The sequence below is a fragment of the Moschus berezovskii genome, chromosome 2 (assembly GCF_049115385.1).
Source record: "Moschus berezovskii isolate FMDL1 chromosome 2, NW_MosBer_1.0, whole genome shotgun sequence".
Classification (NCBI taxonomy): Eukaryota; Metazoa; Chordata; class Mammalia; order Artiodactyla; family Moschidae; genus Moschus; species Moschus berezovskii.
Window position 1 is genome coordinate 137,303,553 of NC_142461.1, and position 25,384 is coordinate 137,328,936.

The following is a 25,384-nucleotide window of genomic DNA, read 5'->3' on the forward strand; positions in this document are numbered from 1 at the left end:
TGATAAAACTGTTGTCCACATGTGTGCTAAGCCAGGAGGCTGGAAGCACAGCTCAATACCCAAGGTGGGGCAGGGAGCTGGCTTGCAGGATGACTTCAATAGGTGGGCCCTGGCCTGCGGTCACCAAGGTAGACATAAGTATGAAATCAGATCTTGGCAAATGAGGAGGTTTTAGATGAGAAGATGAGACAAAGGAAGGCAGCCTGACAAATTTCAAAGCACAAATGCTGAGAAATTCTTGCAAGTGAGAATAGAGGACAGGGAAGGGACACGAATAGAGACTTGTGTCAGGAAGAGAAAAGGCTCAGGGCTGTGGAGGGTCCGCCTGCATGTGAGGAGGCATTTCCCGCTCCAACATCCCTGTGAGGATAGCAGGCTGGCTGTGGAGTGTTATGGATGAAGGCACTGAATCCAGCGAGGTCAGGGACCTGCACCAGTCACACATCATGGAAGTCTCAGAGCAGACTGGAGGCAGGCCTGTGGTCCTCCCCTCCTGCCCTCACAGGATATGGCCTCCAGGCAGCAGACCCTGAGCACCACACTGTGTGTAAGATGAGAGACTGTGAAGATTGGCTTGACTATTCAGACAATGAGAAACTGATAAATATATTTGATAAGGGAGATTAAATGACATGATCAAAATTACATCTTATAAAAGTTGGTCTCAGCATTAAGGGGTACAGAGAGGCAGAATGAGATGGGAAATTTGGGAGATGATCCTCTATCCAGGTAGAATACAGTCTAGACCATGGAAGAGAGAAGAGAAGAGGTAGTTGGGGGGTGGGAAGGGGAGTGTAGGGTCTTGTGAGAGCCCAACCCGACTGTGACTAGAAGAGGGTGGAGCTGAATGAAGAAGAGTGAAAGGAGGTTTGAGTCCTGGTGCCTGGAGGAAGAAGCAGACCTGTGGGATGGGGGCAGAATAGGTGCTGGAGGGACGATGCAGCTTTCTTCCATGTGCACACGTTCCCACTAAAGAGGCACCAGAAGTGACACTATTTTCTTGAGAGCACTTGGCGAGCATGCATGCTAAGTCATTCAGTCTTGTCTGACTCTCTGCGAACCTAGGTACTGCAGCCCGCCAGGCTCCTCTGTCCATGGGATTTTCCAGGCAAAGATACTGGAGTGGGTTGCCATTTCCCTCTCCAGGGGATCTTACCAGCCCCCAGGGAAAGAACCCATGTCTCCTTTTGTTTCCTGCATTGGCAAGCAGATTCTTTACCACTAAACACTACCTCAGTTCAGTTCAGTCGCTCAGTCGTGTCCAACTCTTTATGACCCCATGAACTGCAGCACACCAGGCTTCCCTGTCCATCACCAACTCCTGAAGTTTACTCAAACTCATGTCCATCGAGTCGGTGATGCCATCCCATCATCTCATCCTCTGTTATCCCCTTCTCCTCCTGACTTCAATCTTTCACAGCATCACGGTCTTTTCAAATGAGTCAGTTCTTCACATCAGGTGGCCAAAGTATGGGAGTTTCAGCTTCAGCATCAGTCCTTCCAATGAACAAGTGAAAGTGAAAGTGAAGTCGTGTCCAACTCTTTGTGACCCTGTGGACTGTAGCCCACCAGTCTCCTCTGTCCATGGGATTCTCCAGGCAAGAATACTGGAGTGGGTTGCCGTTTTCTTCTCCAGGGGATCTTCCTGACCCAGGGATCAAACCCAGGTCTCCCGCATTGCGGGCAGATGCTTTAACCTCAGAGCCTCAGGGCTGATTTCCTTTAGGATGGACTGGTTGGATCTCCTTGCTGTCCAAGAGACTCTCAAGAGTCTTCTCCAATACCACGGTTCAAAAGCATCGATTCTGTGGCACTCAGCTTTCTTTATAGTCCATCTCTCTCCTTTATAGGAGAAAGGAGCAGTGACCCCCCCCCCACCACCAAGAGACTGACCCAGACTTGCTCGTGAGTGTCCAGGAGTCTCCAGCACAGAGGTGGGTTGACAGTGCCATGCTGCAGTGTCGGGGGCACTGAGTGTGACAGTTTTGAAGGGAGTCTCTTTCATTATCTTCATCACCTCCACCATAATTTGGCCTCAGGTCAAACAAGAGGGAGGGAACACAGCCTCGGCCATCAACAGAAAATTGGGTTAAAGATTTACTGAGCATAGCCCTGCCCATCAGAACAAGACCCAGTTTCCCCCTCAGTCAGTCTCTCCCATCAGGAAGCTTCCATAAGCCTCTTTTCCTTCTCCATCAGAGGGCAGACAGAATGAAAACCACAATCACAGAAAACTAACTAAACTGACCACATAGACCACAGTCTTGTCTAACTCAATGAAACTGTGAGCCATGCCATGTAAAGCCACCCAAGATGGACGGGTCATGGTGGAGAGTTCTGACAAAACTTGGTCTGCTGGAGAAGGGAATGGCAAACCACTGCAGTATTCTTTTCTTGAGAACCCTATGAAAAGCATGAAATGGCAAGAAGTGCCATCTGGGAAGCCCAAATTATTTTGAGCAAATAAAGTCAAGAATGTTTGCCCAGCAACCGTATTTCCCTGGGAGTACTGAGTTTCAGAACGATCAGAAGACTCCGACAGTGAGCAGGAATGTAATGCTGGGTGGGGCTCCTGCTCTGAGGGCCTCATCCTTCTCTGTCTGCACTGGCTGGAGGCAGGCACACTCACCTGTAATCCTAGTCCTCCCTGCCTCCTTGTGCCTGCCCTCACTCTGTCCTGAGACTTCAGGGTTCAGCTGAATGGGGAGGCTAAGCTGGAGACCAACCAGCTGCACCCAGGCTCTGCCACAGCTCAGGTGTGGTTACTCTGCTTCTGGGTATACTCTCTATAAAATCAGGGAGTCATATATGTTAATCCCAACCTCCTAATTTACCCCTCCTTCCCTTTGTCTCCTTTAGTAACATATACGTACTGATGTATATAAAATAATCAACAAGGACCTATTATATAGCATAGAGAACTCAATATTCTATAATAACCTAAATGGGAAAAAGATCTGAAAACCAATGGGTACATGTATATGTATAAATTAATCACTTTGTGTACTCCTGAAACTAACACAACATTGGAAATCTATACTCCAATATGAATGAAAAGTTAAATTAAAAAGTAAAAAGAGATAACACTACAAGAGAAAAAAGAATAAAGGATTAAAAAATAAAAGCAGGGAATCTGATTATGTTGTCTCTGCAGTCCTTCTCATGAATTTTGAATATTTCCAAATACTTTCTCAGGGGCCAGATTCACAAACAGCAGAACTTTATCATGGGCACCTTAAGACTTGGTGAGAAGATGACCAAATATCTGGGAAAGACAGCTGGGGGCTGGCTGTCTCTCTGCAGAGGATAAGCCATGAGCCTGGGGTTCAATCCCTAATTGGGAAAATAAGATCCCACAAGACTCAGGGTGCAACTAAATACATAAATAAGCACAAGATGTCAGAGAATGTTGTTTTGATTTGGATCTTTTCGTTTCTTGTGGAGACTTGCCTCCAGCCTCCTCAGCCAGGAGCAAGACTGGTCAACTGTTTACTGTCTTCCTCCACTCTCACCTGGACCTAAGAGGCTCAGAGACAGTCAGAAAGGCTAGGAGACAGGCGTTGAGTTGGTTTTAGAATTCTTGTGGCCTCCCCTCTGCCTTCCATGTGGATTCCTAAGAAGTCCAGACAGCCAATGTGTCCTCACACAAGACCCAGATGTGGGGCTTCCCCACCCATACCTGCCTGCTCACACTGTCTCCTGAGGGGCTGTCCAGCACCTGTGTTCTCTCTTGCAGTGATGTTCTACATGACTGCTCTCCTTCTTTCACACTAAAGTCTGAGCAGAGGACTTGCAACAGCCACACTCCCACTTGTGTTCAAATCTGGCTTGGGATGTGCATTCAAAACTTGGGCTTATTTAAGAAAAAGAATACATAGCTGAGCCCAGAGATTTGTATTTCCAAGCCCAAGCCATGTGCTGGAAAGGTGGAACCCTTCTAGGGCCTCAGACTTCAATGATTCATTAGAAATATAGAAAAGAAATGTGCATGTGAGTCATGAATTTATTCCAGATCCCTTACTCTGAACAGAAAAAAAAATAAGAATGAAATATAATTTTCCATCAGAAAATATGTTTTCCTATTTATCCTGTTTCTCTTACCTGAAAAAAGGATACAAACTCTTTGTGACTGTTCTTCCTCTTTTATGAAGAATGTTTTCTTGGTTCTTGCCCTGACATGGAGGGGATATGTTCTGAAGAGGGTAAGGATTATAATTCACATTAGAAATGCACTCAGTGGGCTTCATTGACAAGTGTTTTAACAATGTGCCCACAACTCCAGACCCAGGAGGAATATGAAGGGTGGCCACAGTCCCCTAAACATGTGCAACTCATCTTTTATTTTTCAATTTATTATTCACATCTTAATTACAAGTGTTTCTTATTACAAGATAACCAGGTCAAGAAAATCAAGGTCCAAGTCAACCTAGGTACCTGGTTTAAGGTCTCATTAGTGAGTCCTCCCAGTGAAACTAAGCAATCCCCTGTGGTGCTCCTGGGCACAAAAGGGTTGACCCGTAAAGAAGGCTAAGCACTGAAAAACTGATGCTTTCAAATTGTGCTGCTGGAGAAGACTCCTGGAAGTCCCTTGGGCTGCAAGATCAAATCAGTCAATCCTCAAGGAATGCAACCCTGAATATTTATTGGAAGGACTGATGCTGAAGCTGAAGCTACAATACTTTGGCCACCTGATTCGAATAGCCAATTCATTGGAAAAGAACCTGATGCTGGGAAATATTGAGGAGAAGGGGACTACAGAAGATGAGATAGTTGGATGTAATCACCAACTCAATGGACATGAGTTTGAACAAACTCTGGGAGATGGTAAAGATTGGCATGCTGCAGTCCATGAGGTCATAAAGAGTCAGACATGACTTAGTGACTGAACAACAAAAACAATGACCTGCAATCAATTATAGGTATATTACAAGTATTGGTAAAATTAGGACTGTGTTTAGATCTTTATCACAAAAGAATCAACGCATACAGATATAGAACCATTAATATCTATACCTAAAACTAATATAATTTTATAATCAATTATACCTCTAAAAAGTAAAAAAGATAATAATCAATGCAGAAATACTACCAATAAATGCACGTCCCTAGCATATATAAAGTATGCTTGTGTGTACCCCATGTCTATGCCCTCCTCCTCAGCACACCCTGTTCATGGTCTGGCACCCTGCAAAAGTGGGTGCAGACTCTGAAGGAGCACAGAGTCGGTGGTGGAAAGAGAACTCTAACAGAGGAAGAGATAAATGCTGCAGAATGAGTGAGACAGCGTTTCCCAAAAAGAGGCGAGATTTCAGCTGGCTCTTAAAACATCACCGGGTTGCTGTGCATTGCCCGAAGGAGTCTGTGACCATCCAGGACCATCTTCCCTCCCAGCACCCTGATTTTTCTTCAACAAGCCCCTTGATCTACCTCATTCTCCACAGTGTTTGTTCCTGGGGTGTGCACACGGCCCAGTCAGGGCCAAGAAGAGTGGTGCACGGGCCTCAGCTGGCACTGTTGGAAACAGAGACTCTCTTTCTTCTGGACGGAACAAGCGAGGGGTGTCAGCACAGAGCCCCAGAGCAGACTCGGGAGACGGAGACTAGCAGGTAGCAGATGAACGACATCCTGACCCATCATGGAGCCTGATCCAGACACAACCAAGCAACCCTTGACTTTGGACTATTCAGTTATTCCAGCAAACAAGGTAAATCCAATCTGAATGAGATTTTCTAGAACAGAACTTTGAAGGACAAAGACATCAAGTGTGTTTGAACAGACACTTTCCACTGCTTCTAAGGGAAAAGTTGATGCAAACCCTTATTTAACTGTGTCTAAAAGAAGACTTGCTATGACCAGTGCGTTCTCTTGGCAAAACAACACAAGACTCTACACATGGACATCACCAGATGGTCAACACTGAAATCAGACTGATTTTATTCTTTGCAGCCAAAGATGGAGAAGCTCTATACAGTTAGCAAAAACAAGACCAGGAGCTGACTGTGGCTCAGATTATGAACTCCTTATTGCCAAATTCAGACTTAAATTGAAGAAAGTAGGGAAAACCACTAGACCATTCAGTTATGACCTAAATCAAATCCATTATGAGTATACAGTGGAAGTGAGAAATAGATTTAAGGGACTAGATCTGATGGATAGAGTGCCTGATGAACTCTGGATGGAGGTTTGTGACATTGTACAGGAGACAGGGACCAAGATCATCCCCACAGAAAAGAAATGCAAAAAAGCAAAATGGCTGTCTGAGGAGGCCTTACAAATAGCTGCGAAATCTGTGAAAAGAAGAGAGGCAAAAAGCAAAGGAGAAAGGAAAGATATAAGCATCTGAATGCAGAGTTCCAAAGAATAGCAAGGAGACAAAAGAAAGCCTTCCTCAGCGATCAATTCAAAGAAATAGAGGAAAACAACAGAATAGGAAAAACAAGAGATCTTTTCAAGAAAATTATAGATATCAAGGGAACATTTTATGCAAAGATGGGCTAGATAAAGGACAGAAATGGTATGGACCTAACAGAAGCAGAAGATATTAAGAAGAGGTGGCAAGAATACACAGAAGAACTGTTAAAAAAAGATCTTCACGACCAAGATAATCACGATGGTGTGATCACTCACCTGGAGCCAGACGTCTTCGAATGTGAAGTCAAGTGGGCCTTAGAGAGCATCACTATGAACAAAGCTAGTGGAGGTGGTGGAATTCCAATTGAGCTATTTCAACTCCTGAAAGATGATGCTGTGAAAGTGCTGCACTCAATATGCCAGCAAATTTGGAAAACTCAGCAGTGGCCAGAGGACTGGAAAAGGTCAGTTTTCATTCCAATCCCAAAGAAAGGCAATGCCAAAGAATGCTCAAACTACCGTACAATTGCATCATCTCACACGCTAGTAAAGTCATGCTCAAAATTCTCCAAGCCAGGCTTCAGCAATATGTGAACTGTGAACTCCCAGATGTTCAAGCTGGTTTTAGAAAAGGCAGAGGCACCAGAAATCAAATTGCCAACATCCTCTGGATCATGGAGAAAGCAAGAGAGTTTCAGAAAAACATCTATTTCTGCTTCATTGACTATGCCAAAGCTTTGACTGTGTGGATCACAATAAACTGCGGAACATTCTGAAAGACATGGGAATACCAGACCACTGACCTGCCTGTTCAGAATCCTGTACACAGGTCAGGAAGCAACAGTTAGAACTGGACATGGAACAACAGACTGATTCCAAATAGGAAAAGGAGTGCATCAAGGTTGTATATTGTCACCCTGCCTATTTAACTTCTATGCAGAGTACATCATGAGGAACGCTGGGCTGGAAGAAGCACAGGCTGGAATCAAGATTGCTGGGAGAAATATCAATAACCTCAGATATGCAGATGACACCACCCTTAGGGTAGAAAGTGAAGAGGAACTCAAAAGCCTTTTGATGAAAGTGAAAGAGGAGAGTGAAAAGTTTGGCTTGAAGCTCAACATTCAGAAAACAAAGATCATGGCATCTGGTCCCATCACTTCATGGGAAATAAATGGAAAAACAGTGGAAACAGTGTCAGACTTTATTTTTTTGGGCTCCAGTATCACTGCAGATGCTGATTGCAGCCAGGAAATTAAAAGACGCTTACCCTTGGAAGGAAAGTTATGACCAACCTAGATAGCATATTAAAAAGCAGAGACATTACTTTGCCAACCAATGTCCATCTAGTCAAGGCTATGGTTTTTCCCGTGGTCATATATGGATGTGAGAGTTGGACTGTGAAGAAAGCTGATTGTCGAAGAATTGATGCTTTTGAACTGTGGTGCTGGAGAAGACTCTTGAGAGTCCCTTGGACTGCGAGGAGATCCAACCAGTCCAATCTAGAGGAGATCATTCCTGGGTGTTCATTGGAAAGACTGATGCTAAAGCTGAAACTCCAATACTTTGGCCACCTCATGCGACGAGTTGACTCACTGGAAAAGAGTCTGATGCTAGGAAGGATTGGGGGTGGGAGGAGATGGGGACGACAGAGAATGATATGGCTGGATGGCATCACTGACTCGATGGACATGAGTTTGAGTGAACTCCGGGAGTTGGTGATGGACAGGGAGGCCTGACGTGCTGTGATTAATGGGGTCACAAAGAGTCGGACACAACTAAGCACCTGAAATGAACTGAACTGAACTGAACTGAAGAGAAGACTGTCTAATCTGCTCTGCATTTTTTTCTCTTGTATCATCAGGTTCTGCAATTTCCCACAGCTCTGCACTGAATTTTCATTTACATGTTACATAGTTCTCAGTTCAGTTCAGTTGCGTAGTCATGTCCAGCTCTTTGCGACCCCATGAACCACAGCACGCCAGGCCTCCCTGTCCATCACCAACTCCCAAAGTTCACTCAAACTCATGTCCACAGAGTCGGTGATGCCATCCAGCCATCTCATTCTCTGTCATCCCCTTCTCCTCCCGCCACCAACCTTTCCCAGCATCAGAGTCTTTTCTAGTGAGTCAACTCGTCGCATGAGGTGGACAAAGTATTGCAGTTTCAGCTTTAGCATCTGTCCCTCCAATGAACACCCAGGATTGATCTCCTTTAGAATGGACTGGTTGGATCTCCTTGCAGTCCAAGGGACTCTCAAGAGTCTTCTCCAACACTACAGTCAAAAGCATCGATTCTTCGGCGATCAGCTTTCTTCACAGTCCAACTCTCACATCCATACATGACCACGGGAAAAACCATAGCCTTTTCTAGATGGACCTTTGTTGGCAATGTAATGTCTCTACTTTTAATATACTATCAAGGTTGGTCATAACTTTCCTTCCAAGGAGTAAGCGTCTTTTAATTTCATGGCTGCAATCAGCATCTATTTTTTAAATTAAAAATATACAGTCACAGTCTCCTGTCATAAAGTTGATCTAAGTTTGGAGTAATTTTCAAGAGTATAACCCATGATGCCAAGGCCCAAGCTCTTCCTAGATCTTGCAAAATTAAGACTGCCTTGTGTCCCCCATTTGTCAGAACCTGAGAGAGAAACCACCTACCTGGCTGTGTGCCCCTCTTGAAAGGGCTCAACCCTGACTTATCTGGGTGTTTCCTGTCCTGCATTTTCGCACTTCTGCATACAATTTTGTCTCTAACAGTGGTATCTGGTTCTTTACTCTGATCACTTTGTTATAGTTAAGGAACACCCTGAGTGAACTTAACCTGAGACACCCTTTCCTGATGGAAAGGATTCCTGTGTTGCACTATGAAACATCCCGCTCGTCCTGGCAACTTTGGGCTTCATATTTAATATTCATCACTTGCTTTTGCATAGACTATATCACCTATTGCCTTCCCTTTGTCTGAAATGACTTTAACCCAGCACTTTCCCATCATTCTCCAGGTTCTCTTCTTTCCGGGAGCAGATAAGTCATTTCTTCTCCGAGCAGTCTTCTCTTCCTGTATTCTGAGGAACTTACCTTCCCTCCATATTTGATACCCTTTGGGCCCTGACCTTGTTGTTTGTACACGTGCCTTTCTCATTAATTTATGAGAGCTGCTGAGAACACAACTTTTGACCCAATCTCTTGGGACAATTTGTGGCTAACAAATGTATGTTAAAATAAGTGTAACTGAATCAAGCCTAAGTAATCTAAAAACTAGCAGTAGGGAAATAATTTAGTAAAATAACATCTCTAGATGTGTGTGGTCCCAGGGTTTATAGAGGGCAGCCAGCATTTAATGATTTGGTGCATCCTTTCAGAATGAGCTGTGCACAAGCTGTGTGGGCACTGTTGGTGGCCTGAGCAGCATTATTAATTCAGAGTCTGCATTTGGAAAGGCCCTTGTCTGCCAAGTTTGGAAGAAGAGGCAAAATGACTCAAGCTGAGAAAGAAGGGCAAAAGAAAATGCAAGAGCACAGCCATAATCTTGATGACTATTAAAAATCTCCAGCTATCGATTTTATATGCAGAACATGTCAGGCTGAGAAATGAACCAGGAGAGATTTCTTTAATAATAACCAAGGAAAGAATATAATTTATGTGTGATATTGAAAAAGAAGCATTAAAAATTACATCTTGATTAATAATTTGGAGAATTTTAAAAATATTTGGGATGACAATTTTGAAGTGTCTCTGGGTATATTTATCACTGAAGTGGTTTCCCCAAGGCTTTGAGCTGTCTTGGTACAGAGAGAACAGCATTTCTGTGAAACCCTACAGTCGTAATGAAGGCAGGGCACCTTGGGAAAAGAAAGCAGTCTAAATGCAGAAGTGGAGGAGGAGAGGAAATGAATTGCACTAGCTCTTCAAATCAATAAATATTTACTGTAGCCACCACTTCTAGGTATGTGCTGCTAAGATGGGACCTGGGAAAATGCAACCAAGCCCAAGGCTCTGCCTCTCACAGCCCTCAGTATCTCACTGTGGAAAGCAGGAAACAAGACAAGAACTTATGAAAAGGCAAATAATGATCTAATATCTACGGGGCACTGTGAACATGGAGAGGCAGAGAAAGCTGTTCCTTATCCACAACAGCATCCTTGGAAAACAATTCAAAAACCCACACACAATCACACAATAGAAGTTTGCTAGTGGCACAAAACAATGAAGAAAGAGAGAGTGTGTATACCACAGGCAGAGGTGGAATCTATTAGAGAATAGCTCTAATCAGCCTGAGCCATCCTGCTTCCCTGCCAGAGTCTCCATTTCCCCACCCATAAGACAAAATGTTAGAGGCTCATGATGGACAATTCCAGTTCATCATTCTGTGAAGGTGGAATGTTGGGGTTTGCAGAGGTTGGTGGCAAAACAGCAGGGAAACTAAGTCAAGAAATGTGAAGGGAAGAGTAGCATTTGGTTGCTGGTACAGAGAGAAAAAAACTTCCCCTATGGCTCGGGGCAAAGAATCTGCCTACAAACCAGGAGACGCAGAAGACAAGGGTTCAATTCCTGGTTTGACAAGATCCCCTGGAGAAGGAACTGTCAACCCACGCCAATATTCTTTCTGGGAAAACTCCATGGATAGAGGAGCCTGGTGGGCTATGGTCCATGGGGTTGAAGAGTTGGACATGACTGAAGCAACTGAGCACAGAGCACACACAGAAAGTATCAGGGAGTCGGCTCTATAATGGCTGTGACCCCTGTTACCTTGACTCACTGTACTCAAATGTCTAGCATATTGTCAAGGATGCTTGCTTATGGATCAAAACATGTTTTGAAAAAAACAGTAGAAAAAAACTAATTTTTAAAATATAGATTAGGTTATGATAGGTTTTGGCTATGTTATGATAGTTCTTCAAAGCTCAACTGAGGAGTCTACAATTTTTCCAATCCAGTATAATTTCTGAGACAAGTTGGGTGAAGGGAAGACAGGAAATACAATCACCATCATGATTCTGGGGTAAGAATATCAAAATTTCATCATTTCACTCCTTTATGACTACTTTAACCTTTAAACAGTGTTCAGGTTAACTCACAAATATTAAACATTAAGAAAAGATAAGAAAGGAATATAAAAAGACATATCAGTAAAAGCATTAATTAAAATGGTTTAAAAAAAAATTTTAAAGTAAAAGACAATTGTTACTGAGAAAAAGTATTTTGAACATGAAAAATAATGAATGAATTCACCAGAAAACTATAGCAACCCAGAGCCTAAGATAGTTTTAAAGTGTATAAAGGTAAAACACACAAAATTACAAGGACAAATTGAGTAATCTAAATACATAGGTGTGAATATTTAATTCATGTCTCAGAATCTGAGCACTCAGTAATATTTTAAAAATCAGTAGAAATATAGAATAAGATATGCAGAATGTCACAAACAATAATTTTAAAAATGCTACATTTTAAAAAAATGAGGTAACAGCTCACGCTGGTCAGAATGGCTGCTATCCAAAAGTCTACAAACAATAAATGCTGGAGAGGGTGCAGAGAACAAGGAACCCTTTTACACTGTTGGTGGGAATGCAAACTGGTACCTATGGAGAATACTGTGGAGATTCCTTAAAAAGCTGGAAATAGAACTGCCATACAACCCAGCAATCCCACTTCTGGGTATACACACTGAGGAAACCAGAATTGAAAGAGACACATGTACCCCAATGTTCATCGCAGCACTGTTTACAATAGCCAAGACATGAAGCAACATAGATGTTCATCAGCAGATGAATGGATAAGAAAGCTGTGGTACATATACACAATGGAGTATTACTCAGCCATTAAAAGAATACATTTGAATCAGTTCTAGTGAGGTGGATGAAACTGGAGCCTATTATACAGAGAGAAGTAAGCCAGAAAGAAAAACACCAATACAGTATATGAATGCATATATATAGAATTTAGAAAGATGACCCTATACGTGAGACAACAAAAGAGACACAGAAGTAAAGAACAGACTGTTGGACTCTGTGGGAGAAGGTGAGGGTGGGATCGTTTGAGAGAATAACACTGAAAAATGTATATTATCACATGTGAAATGAATCGCCAGTTCAGGTCCCATGCATAAGGCAGGGTGCCCAGGGCTGGTGCACTGGGATGACCCTGAGAGATGGGATGGGAGGAAGGTGGGAGGGAGAGTCAGGGTGGGGAACACATGTACACTCATGGCTGATTCATGTGAATATATGGCAAAAAACACCACAATATTGTAAAGTAATTAGCCTCCAATTAAAATTTTAAAAAATGAATAAAAATTTAAAAAATAAAAATAAAAAAGACCACATGCAGAGCAAGGATAACCAGATATCAAATCATCTACACTATATTTTTTCTTGTTGTAACATATAAAGGACAAAGAAGCAAGAAACAGCACAAAGTAGCCTTCACATTTCCTTGGGAATGTGAAAAACATATATTTGTGAAAAAAATCCTAATGAAAATTACAAATTAGTAAGAACTGAACAATATTTTATTAGATAGTCAAAATCTAAGGACTAGTTGAATTGTATATATTAGAAAAGAAAAAGATTATCCAAACTTGCAAAACAAGAGATTAGAAAAAGAGCAGAACATAAAACTTAAAGTGCAGAACAATGAAAAAGATAGGTTAAAATTTATAAGATATAAAATAAAGAAATAGTAATAGAGAAGATTATGAAAAACAAAATATATACTATTTTAAAAACTAATAACATGGACAGACTCTAAAACTAAAGAAAAATAAGAAATAAAATATTCAGAAGAAAATAGGGTTATAACTATAGAGAGATTTTTAAATCATAAGATAATTGATTAATTTATGTTAATAAATTAATAGATAAGTTATAACATGAATACTTCATTAGATAAAAATAAACCCTGACAGATGGGAAACACATGAGGGCATGTAAGGTGCAGTATGTTGACAAAAGTTAATAACAGTTTTATACATGTGAAAGCTGCTAAGAGGAAGTCTTTAACACTCTCATCACAAAGAAAGACTTGTAACTATAGCAGCTTTCACATATATCAGTTCAGTTCAGTTCAGTTCAGTCTCTCAGTCGTGTGGGACTCTCTGCGACCCCATGAATCACAGCACACCAGGCCTCCCTGTCCATCACTCAAACTCATGTCCATCGAGTCGGTGATGCCATCCAGCCATCTCATTCTCTGTCGTCCCCTTCTCCTCCTGCCCTCATTCCCTCCCAGCATCAGAGTCTTTTCCAGTGAGTCAACTCGTCGCATGAGGTGGCCAAAGTATTGGAGTTTCAGCTTACATAATACTGTATTATTAACTACTGGGGTCTTCCCTGGTGGCTCAGATGGTAAAGAATCTGCCAGCAATGCAGGAGATCCAGGATGATCCCTGGGTCGGGAAGATCCCCTGGAGAAGGAAATGGCAACCCACTCCAGTGTTCTTGCCTGGAGAATCCCAGGGACAGCGGACCCTGGTGGGCTGCCGTCTATGGGGTCACACAGAGTCGGACATGGCTGAAGCGACTTAGCAGCAGCAGCAGCAGCAAAGAGTCCACATATAAATGAGATCATATTAGCTTGATCATATAAGCAGTCAGCTCTGTAATGGCTGTGACACACTGTTAACTTGGACTCACTGTGCTCAAATATCCAGCACATTGTCAAGGATTCTTGACATATAAATGAGATCATATGGTATTTGTCTTTGACTTAGTTCACGTAGCATAATGCCCCAAAGATTCATCCATGTTATCTGAAACATCAAGATTTCCTCTTTTACATGGCTGTTAATAGATGCATGCTTCCCAGGTGGCACAGTGGTAAAAAATTAACCTGCAATGCAGGAGATGCGAGAGACTGGGGTTCAATTAGGCATGACTGAGCCACTGAGCACACAGCACATACAACACACATGGTGATGGATGTGAAGTAGACTTACGGTGATCATTTTGCAATATATACCATTATGTCCTACAAATGAAAATAATGCTGTATCTCAATGAAATACAATAAAATAAAATAAGGTAAGTAGAAGAAAGCAAAAACTATTATCCTATCTTATGAAATAAATACAAAGATACCAAATAAAGTATATTAAGGTGGATTTATATCAGAACTGTTAAATAGTTAAATATTCAGTTCAGTTCAGTCGCTCAGTCATGTCCAACTCTCCGCGACCCCATGAATCACAGCATGCCAGGCCTCCCTGTCCATCACCAACTCACGGAGTTCACTCAAACTTATGTCCACAGAGTCGGTGAGGCCATCCAGCCATCTCATTCTCTGTCGTCCCCATCTCCTCCAGCCCCCAACCTTTCCCAGCATCAGAGTCTTTTCCAGTGAGTCAACTGGTCGCATGAGGTGGCCAAAGTATTGCAGTTTCAGCTTTAGCCTCAGTCCTTAAAACCTAAAATGCAGCTCACTTAATATGAAATGCTGTTGAATATAATACACATCAAATTTAATCTACCACTAAGAAAGAAAAACTTCTCCATTCAAGTAATCTAAAAGACTATAATTGCAAGACACATTTTCAAAAATGTTAAAAATGCATTTAAATGCATAAAAAATATATGTTATAAAGATGTTAAGTAGTAGTTAAAATAAATCAGAGAAAATCTGTTAATATATTCATTAACTAATTTTGATTGGAGGATAACTACAATATTGTGATTGCTTTCAACATACATTTCTTTATTTATTTTAATTGGAGATTAATTACTTTACAATCGTGGTGGTTTCTGCCATACATTGACATGACTCAGTCACAGGTGTACACATAATCAAGGAAAATAATCTCATAGAAAAAATTTAATCAACATTACCATATATTATTTATGGCTTATAAATAAACAATTTAAGGAAGTAAGGAAAAATGGCTGTCTGAGGAGGCCTTACAAATAGCTGTGAAAAGAAGAGAAGCGAAAAGCAAAGGAGAAAAGGAAAGATATAAGCATCTGAATGCAGAGTTCCAAAGAGTAACAAGGAGACATAAGAAAGCCTTCCTCAGCGATCAATTCAAAGAAATAGAGGAAAACAACAGAATAGGAAAGACAAGAGATCTTTTCAAGAAAATTAGAGATATCAAGGGAACATTTCATGCAAAGATGGGCTAGATAAAGGACAGAAATGGTATGGACCTAACAGAAGCAGAAGATATTAAGAAGAGGTGGCAAGAATACACAGAAGAACTGTTAAAAAAAGATCTTCACAACCAAGATAATCACGATGGTGTGATCACTCACCAGGAGCCAGACATCTTGGAATGTGAAGTCAAGTGGGCCTTAGAGAGCATCACTATGAACAAAGCTGATGGAGGTGATGGAATTCCAATTGAGCTATTTCAACTCCTGAAAGATGATGCTGTGAAAGTGCTGCACTCAATATGCCAGCAAATTTGGAAAACTCAGCAGTGGCCACAGGACTGGAAATGGTCAGTCTTCATCCCAATTCCAAAGAAAGGCAATGCCAAAGAATGCTCAAACTACCACACAATTGCACTCATCTCACATACCAGTAAAGTCATGCTCAAAATTCTCCAAGCCAGGCTTCAGCAGTATGTGAACCATGAAATTCCAGATGTTCAAGCAGGTTTTAGAAAAGGCAGAGGAACCAGAGATCAAATAGCCAACATCTGCTGGATCATGGAGAAAGCAAGAGAGTTCCAGAAAACCATCTATTTCTGCTTCATTGACTATGCCAAAGCCTTTGACTGTGTGGATCACAATAAACTGCGGAACATTCTGAAAGACATGGGAAAACCAGACCACCTGACCTGCCTCTTGAGAAACCTGTATGCAGGTCAGGAAGCAACAGTTAGAACTGGTCATGGAACAACAGACTGGTTCCAAATAGGAAAAGGAGTACGTCAAGGTTGTATATTGTCACCTTGCTTATTTAACTTCTATGCAGAGTACATCATGAGGAACGCTGGGCTGGAAGAAGCACAAGCTGGAATCAAGATTGCTGGCAGAAATATCAATAAGCTCAGATATGCAGATGACACTACCCTTATGGCAGAAAGTGAAGAGGAACTCAAAAGCCTCTTGAGGAAAGTGAAAGAGGAGAGTGAAAAGGTTGGTTTGAAGCTCAACATTCAGAAAACAAAGATCATGGCATCTGGTCCCATCACTTCATGGGAAATAGATGGGGAAACAGTGGAAACAGTGTCAGACTTTATTTTTTGGGGCTCCAAAATCACTGCAGATGCTAATTGCAGCCAGGAAATTAAAAGATGCTTGCTCCTTTGAAGGAAAGTTATGACCAACCTAGATAGCATATTAAAAAGCAGAGACATTACTTTGCCAACCAAGGTCCGTCTAGTCAAGGCTATGGTTTTTCCCGTGGTCATGTATGGATGTGAGAGTTGGACTGTGAAGAAAGCTGATTGTCGAAGAATTGATGCTTTTGAACTGTGGTGCTGGAGAAGACTCTTGGGAGTCCCTTGGACTGCAAGGAGATCCAACCAGTCCATTCTAGAGGAGATCAATCCTGGGTATTCATTGGAAGGACTGATGCTAAAGCTGAAACTGCAATACTTTGGCCACCTCATGCGACGAGTTGACTCACTGGAAAAGAGTCTGAAGCTGGGAGGAATTGGGGGTGGGAGGAGATGGGGACGACAGAGAATGATATGGCTTGATGACATCACCGACTCGATGGATGTGAGTTTGAGTGAACTCTGGGAGTTGGTGATGGACAGGGAGGCCTGGTGTGCTGTGATTCATGGGGTCGCAAAGAGTAGGACACGACTGAGCGACTGAACTGAACTGAACTGAAGAAAAAATGAAATTTCCTAGTTTGATAAAAAATAATCCATAGCAAACACTTAATATAATGGTTGACCATTTAAAACTTTACCTTCAACATAGAAGCCATGATTACCATGAGGTCAAATAAAATAAACAAACAACAAAAGGCAGAAATATTCTGGTCACTTACTTAGAAAATCTATGAAAGGTTGCTCATTGCTAAATCTAATTTGAGTCAATGGACGGATGTAAGATGCATACAAAATTTAATACCATTTCTAATAACTATTTAGTCTAGGCAATAAATGGAGAAGCCATCATAGTCAACAAAAGAAATTCAGCACTTGGGTGTATTCTCAAAAACAACAGAATGATTTTGGTTCACTTCCAAAGCAAACTATTCAATATCATGGTAATTCAAGTCTATCCAGCCACTCATGCCAAAGAACTTGAAGTTGACCAGTTCCATGAAGACCTACAAGACCATCTAGAACTAACATCAAAGACAGATGTCCTTTTCATCACTGGGGATTGGAATGCAAAGGTAGGAAGTCAAGAGTTACCTGGAGTAACAGGCAAGTTTGGACTTGGAGTACAAAATGAAGCAGAGCAAAAGCTAGCAGAATTTTGCCAAGTTTTTGCACTGGTCATAGCGAACACCATTTCCCAAAACACAAGAGATGACTCTATACATGGTCATTACCAAACGGTCAATACCAAAATCAGATTGATTATATTCTTTGGAGAAGTTCTATATAGTCAGCAAAAACAAGACCTGGAGCTGACAGTGGCTCAGATCATCAGGTGCTTACTGCAAAATTCAGGCTTAGATTAAACAAAGTAGGGAAAACCACTACACCATTCAGGTATGGCCTAAATAAATCCCTTATAATTATACAGTGGAAGTGGCAAATAGATTCTAGGGATTAGATCTGGTAGACAGACCGTCTGAAGAACTATGTACAGAAGTTCCTTACACTGTACAGGAGACAGTGACCAAAATCATCATTAGAAAAAAAAAAAGGCAAGAAGGAAAAGTGGTTGTCTTAGGAGGCTTTAAAATAGCTGAGGAAAGAAGAGAAGAGAAAAGCAAGGGAGAAAGGGAAATACATATGCATCTGAGTGCAGAGATCCACAGAATAGCAAGGAGAGATAAAAAAAAATCTGCCTAAATGAACAATGCAAAGAAATAGATGAAAACAATAGAATGGGAAAGACTAGAGTTCTCTTCAAGAAAATTGGAGCTATCCAGAAAACATTTCCTGCAAGGATGGGCACAATACAGGACAGAAATGGTAAGGACCTAACAGATGCAGAAAAAATTAAAAAGAGATGACAAGAATACACAAAAGAGCTATACAAAAACATCCTTAATGTTCCAGATATCTACCATGGTGTGGTCACTCACCTAGAGCCAGATATCCTGGAGTGTGAAGTCAATGAGGCCTTAGGAAGAATTACAACAAACAAAGCTAGTGGAGGTGATAGAATTCTAGCTGAGCTATTTAAAATCCTAAAAGATGCTGCTGCTAAAGTGCTGTTCCCAATATGATAGTATATTTGGAAAACTCAGCAGTGGCCCCAGAACTGGAAAAGATCAATTTTCATTCCAGTCCCAAAGAAGGGTAGGGCCAAAGAAGGTTCAAACTATCAGACAATTTCACTTATTTCCTATGCTGGTAAAGTGAACGTCGCTCAGTCATGTCCAAGTCTTTGCAACCCCATGGACTATAGAGCCCATGGACTTCTCCAGGCCAGAATACTAGAGTGGGTAGCCTTTCCCTTCTCCACGTGATCTTCCCAAGTGGTGGCTCCATCACTTCATGGCAAATAAAAGGAGAAAACGTGGAAACAGTGACAGGTTTTCTTTTCTTGGGCTCCAAAATAACTGTGGACAGTGACTGCAGCCATGAAATTAGAAGACACTTGCTCCTTGGAAGGAAAGCTATGACAAGCCTAGAAAGTGTGTTAGAAAGCAAAGACATCACTTTGCCAAGAAAGGTCCATCTAGTCAAAGCTATGATCTTTGCAGTAGTCATGTATAGATATGACAGTTGGACCATAAAGAAAACTGAGTGTCAAAGAATTGATGCTTTTGAATTCTCATACTGGAGAAGACTCTTGAGTGTCCCATGGACAGCATGGAGATCAAACTAGTCAATCCTAAAGGAAATCATTCCTGAATATTCATTGAAAGGACTGATACTGCAGCTGAAGCTCCAATACCTGGGCCACATTATGTGAATAGCTGACTCATTGGAAAAGACCCTGATTTGGGGAAAGATTGAGGGCAGGAGGAGAAGAGGGCTGTAGAGGATGAGGTGGTTACATAGCATCACTGACTCAATGGACATGAACTTGAGAAAATTCTGGGAGATAGAGGAGGACAGGGAAGCCTGGTATTCTGCAGTCCATGGGGTCACAGAGAGGCAGACATGACTTAGCAAATGAACAACAGCAACAATAGTCTAAAAAGCAGAAGTTCATTTCAGTTCAGCCACCCAGTAGTGTCTCACTTTTGGCCACTCCATGGACTGCAGCAGGCCAGGCCTCCTTGTCTATCACCAACTCCCGGAGTTTACAAAACTCGTGTCCACTGAGTCAGTGATGCAATCCAATCATCTCATCCTCTGTTGTCCCCTTCTCCTCATGCCTTCAATCATTCCCAGTGTCAGGGTCTTCTCAAATGAGTCAGCTCTTCGCATCAGGTGGCCAAAGTATTGGAGTTTCAGCTTCAATATCAATCCTTCCAATGAATATTCAGGACTAATTTCCTTTCGGGTGAACTGATTGGATGTCCCTGCAGTCCAAGAGACTCTCTAGAGTCTTCTCTAACACCACCATTCAAAAGATTGAATTATTTGGCACTCAGCTTTCTTTATAGTCCAACTCTCACATCCATACATGACTACTGGATAAACCATAGTCTTGACTAGATGGATTTTTGTCAGCAAAGCAATCTCTCTGCTTTTTAACATGCTGTCTAGGGTGGTCATAACTTTCTTTCCAAGGAGTAAGCATCTTTTAATTTCATGGCTGCAGACACCATCTGCAGTGATTTTGGAGCCCAGAAAAATAGTGTGCCACTCTTTCCACTGTTTCCCCACCTATTTGCCATGAAGTGATGGGATGGGATGCCATGATCTTTGTTTTCTGAGTGTTGAATTTTAAGCCAATATTTTCACTCTCCTCTTTCACTTTCATCAAGAGGCTCTTTAGTTCTTCACTTTCTGCCATAAAGGTGGTGTCATCTGCTTACCTGAGGTTACTGATATTTCTCCCAGTAATCTTCATTCCAGCTTGTACTTCATCCAGCCCAGCATTTCTCATGATGTACTCTGCATATAAGTTAAATAAGCAGGGTGACAATATACAGCCTTGACATACTTCTTTTCCTATTTGGAACCAGTATGTTTTTCCATGTCCAGTTCTAACTGTTGCTTCCTGATCTGCATACAGATTTCTCAAGAGGCAGGTCAGGTTGTCTGGTATTCCCATTTCTTTCAGAATTTTCCACAGTTTACTGTGATCCACAAAGTACAAGGCTTTGGCATAATCAATAAATCAGAGGTATATGTTTTTCTGGAACTCTTGCTTTTTCAATGATCCAGCAGATGTCGGCAATTTGATTTCTTGTTCTTCTGCCTTTTCTAAAACCAGCTTGAACATCTGGAAGTTCACGGTTCATGTATTGTTGAAGCCTGGCTTGGAGAATTTTGAGCATTACTTTACTAGCATGTGAAATGAGTGAAATTGTGCAGTAATTTGGCATTGCCTTTCTTTGGGATTGGAATGAAAACTGATATTTTCCCGTCCTGTGCTTACTGCTGAGATTCCAAATTTGCTGACATATTGAATGCAGCACTTTAACAACATCATCTTTTAGGATTTGAAATAGGTCACCTGGAGTTCCGTCACCTTCACTAGCTTTGTTCATAGTGATGCTTCCTAAGGCCCACTTGACATCACATTCCAGGATGTCTGGCTCTAGGTGAGTGATCACACCATCGTGATTATCTGGGTCATAAAGATCTTTTTTTTTTTTACAGTTCTTCTGTGTATTCTTGCCACCTCTTCTTAATATCTTCTGCTTCTGTTAGGTCCATACCATTTCTGTCCTTTATCGAGCCCATCTTTGCATGAAATGTTCCCTTGGTATCTCTAATTTTCTTGAAGAGATCTCTAGTCTTTCCCATTCTATTGTTTTCCTCTATTTCTTTGCACTGATCACTGAGGAAGCCTTTTTTTTTTTTTTTAATCTCTCCTTACTATTCTTTGGAAGTCTGCATTTAATGGTTATGTCTTTCCTTTTCTCCTTTGCTTTTCACTTCTCTTCATTTCACAGCTATTTGCAAGGCTTCCTCAGACAGCCGTTTTGCTTTTTTGCATTTCTTTTTCTTGGGGATGGTCTTGATCCTTGTCTCCTATACAATGTCACAAACCTCTGTCCATAGTTCATCAGGCACTCTCTATGAGGTTTAGTCCCTTAAATCTATTTCTCACTTCCACTGTATAATTGTAAGGGATTTAATTTAGGTCATACTTGAATTTTCTAGTGGTTTTTCCTACTTTCTTCAATTTAAGTCTGAATTTGGCAGTAAGGGGATCATGATCTGAGTCACAAACTTGTTTTTGCTGACTATATAGAGATTCTCCATCTTTGGCTGCAAAGAATATAATCAATCTGATTTTGGTTGACCATCTAGTGATGTACATCATAATAGCAAAGAAATGTTATATAACATAAGTATAAAATAATTTAATATAAACCAGGTTTAAATAAATATAGGCAAGTCTTGTGTGTATAAAAATTACAGGTTAATTGAATGGCAAAAGAAAAAGTTGAATAATCTGAGAGCTATATCATGCTAATATACCAAAATTCAATAGTTTAAACATGTAAGTTCTCCTAAAAATAATTTTAAAATTTAATGTAAATCTAAACTGAATCCCAATGGATTTTTTTCTGAAATTTGCTAGCTGATCTTAATATGTATGTAGAATTCCAAAAGCCCAAGAAGATCAAGGATGATTTTAACAAAAGAATTATAAAAAAATTGCATACTGTGTTACAAGATTTGCTATAAAGCAATAATTTTTTAAAAACTCAGTAGAAGCAGGAAACAACAATAGAATTAGATAGAAAAGGTGGAAATAGTCTTGTACATAGACAAAAACTTGTTATATGGTAGTAGTATCATTACAAATCTATGGGGAAAGGTGTGTGTCCCAGTAGATGATGCTGGGACAGTTGCCAAATGTTAGACTTATATGAGGAAAGCAAAACTAAACTTCTGAGGAAAAATATGAAAAGATATCTTTGGGTAATATGAGTCACCAAAGGCAAAATACATGAAGAAAAACTCCAGATGTTTGACAAGAGGAAAATATAGGTCATTTGTTTCATTTTAGTAAACGAAGGCATGGCATGATTTGCACAAAGGTCATTGAGGGGGCAGGACCACTCCCTCATTTCATAGGAGGGTTTTGAGTCATTAGAGAAGAAATGTGATGAATTCATACACACAATGTTAGGCAAGCACACCTTCATTGGAGGTTAGGTGATGACTCTGTGAAAACCCAAGGCTCCTGGTTGTCAGCCCACTAGTTTACCTTTCAAGATTGACATTTTTTTAAATCCAGATATGATTGTTGTGCACCAGATGAATATATGGGAAAAACTCAGGTGAAGAGTGTCACCTCTTTCCTATTCACCAGACACCCTGTCAGGACTATCCAGTGTATGATTGAGCTATGAAATCCACAAGGTCAAGAACTTGCCTTTACTCTCCTGAAAGTTTGAGCATGCTTTAGGATTAATCATACTTTACATTAATTAATTAGAATTAATATAATGTTTTATATTAGTTAATTAATATAAACCCACTGTAATGAAGTCAATGTTTTGGTGAGATCATCGTCTAAGGGGCAGGAAAGGAGATGGAGTCAAGTGGGATGGCTAGTCCAGGACAACTAAAGCCAATTGCATTTTACAGTAAGACATGTGGTACTGTGAGGATACAGGTGAAAAAGGCAGCATCATGCCTTTCAAAATGGTAAACCAACTTCCCTGGCAATCCAGTGGTTAAGACTCCCAGCTCCCAGCACTGGGGACACGGGCTCAATCCCTGGCCAGTGAACTAATATCTCTTCAAGGCATGCCCTACCCCCCCAAAAAACAGCACACACAGGTAAATTTGGTGAATATGAATGGATAAATGACAAGATATGGCATATGTGCATGAATGCTCTATAAAGTACTCTATGAAAAAGAAGGGATACCTCTAAGCCAGGAACTTTATATTATTATAACTCATTTAATCATAAAAGCATCCCTTAGAAAAAGCGTTGTTCTTCACATAAATAAGAACAAGTAAATGAGTTTAATTGATGCTGCCCAAGGAAACTAGTAAAGGATTTTGGTACAAAAACCTGTACTATCTCCTTTTTCTCCTCGGTCTCACGTCCTCATGGAGGTAGGTGGAGCTGGATAAAATTGAAAAGCTTTAGAAAAGGGTCTGGAGGCCTTGAAAGATGCACAGGGTTGCAGGTGGGCATTTACAGCAGGGGTCTGAGAGAAAGACTACCACCCATTGGGTGTGTGGATAGCAGACAGACACTACTCCCGCTTGAAGAAAGGAAGTGAGCTCCACTGGCCAAAAGACCCAGCCTCAGGCTAAGTGCAGCAATTGTAGCTTTTCCCAAGGCTGAGGACAGCATTTGCAACTGGTGTTCATCCAGCTTAACACAGGTGATATTTGATTCTCCCTCTCCAATTAAACTCTGCAGTTCTATCAGTCATGGATATCACTTTGTCATAACAAATACACAATTAAGTTTCTATATGTAAACACTAGTTTATGATGTAAAAAGGGATCATTTATACTGGTAATTCTGGAAGGGAAAAAAAGCAAACAGAGAACTCTTCCTGCTCCTGGTTCAAGCTTTTATCTTATTTTTGCACACTTTTTGTTTTCAGATATAATGTGTTTGAATTGCCATCTTTCACAGGGAATAAGTCTGACTCCTTAAAATATTGTTCCCAAACAGTGCATCTACTGTAGTTAGATGGTCATCCCCCACCTTACACACATCCCCAGAGGTCCCCAACAACTCACCTACAAGTCTTGATCCAGCTCTCATCCATGATTCGAGGGGCTCTCCAAGACTCTGCCCTTTCCAAGGCAGAAAGTTACAGGATTCCCCCAATCACATACACAGAACAAGAATCCCTTTGGTCTTGCTGACAACCCCATCCCCACTCCTGCAACCCCAGGCTTTTGCTCTGGCTTCCACAAGAAGTGAAAGGTGGAACCATTCTAAAATGCTGCCACTGGCCCAAGGAGGGAACTAGATAGAAACCAAGTCTTGGGGGTGACTTGTGGTGGAGGATGTGTGTCCAGGTAAGAAAGGGCATTTTTAGAAGGTTTATGAAATGACTGTCAAACTAAGGTAGCAGTTAGGCCAACAAATGGACAGTAGGTCTTCTGAAGAAAGTTTGATCCCAGGGAAGGAAAGATGGGGAAGCAGGCACAAGATATGGGCATGCCAAGGAGGAAGCCCAGGTCAGGGCAGCTGGGCGAGATGTGTCAGTGTTGTAGGATTGTGGGGGATGGGGTACATACAGATAAGCTGCCCTGGAGAGAGGAGGAAGCTTACAGAATTGGTGTTTCTGCTTCTGTGCCACTGGTTTGTCTTTAATCAAAATCTCAAGTCTCCATCCTCTTCTTAGAGTTTCCACCAGTCCTGAAACAAAACATATGTGCATGTATACACACACACACACACACACACACACAAACCAACTGTTCTAAGCATTAGAGACCGCCACACAAATTGCTAAAGGCTCTGTAGAAGAAGGACAGGCAACCCACTCCAGTATTCTCACCTAGGAAATCCCATGGACAGAGGGGCCTGGTGAACTTCTGTCCATAGGGTCGCACAGAGTTGGACACAACTGAAGCGACTTAGCATACATGCATGCATTGGAGAAGGAAATGGCAACCCACTCCAGTATTCTAGCCTGGAGAATCCCAGGGACAGAGGAGCCTGGTGGGCTGCTGTCTATGAGGTCGCACAGAGTCGGACACGACTGAAGCAACTTAGCATGCATGAATGCTGTAAGGGAGGAAGCTGAGGCCCTTTTCCCTCAGTCACTAGCCTAATACTTTGTGGGTAATAAATTGTTATTGGAGAGGAAATTTTCTTCTACCCTTCTGGGTTCTTCTGGCTGGTCTAAGAACTAAATTGACATGACACAGATTAGCAGGAAAGAATCAA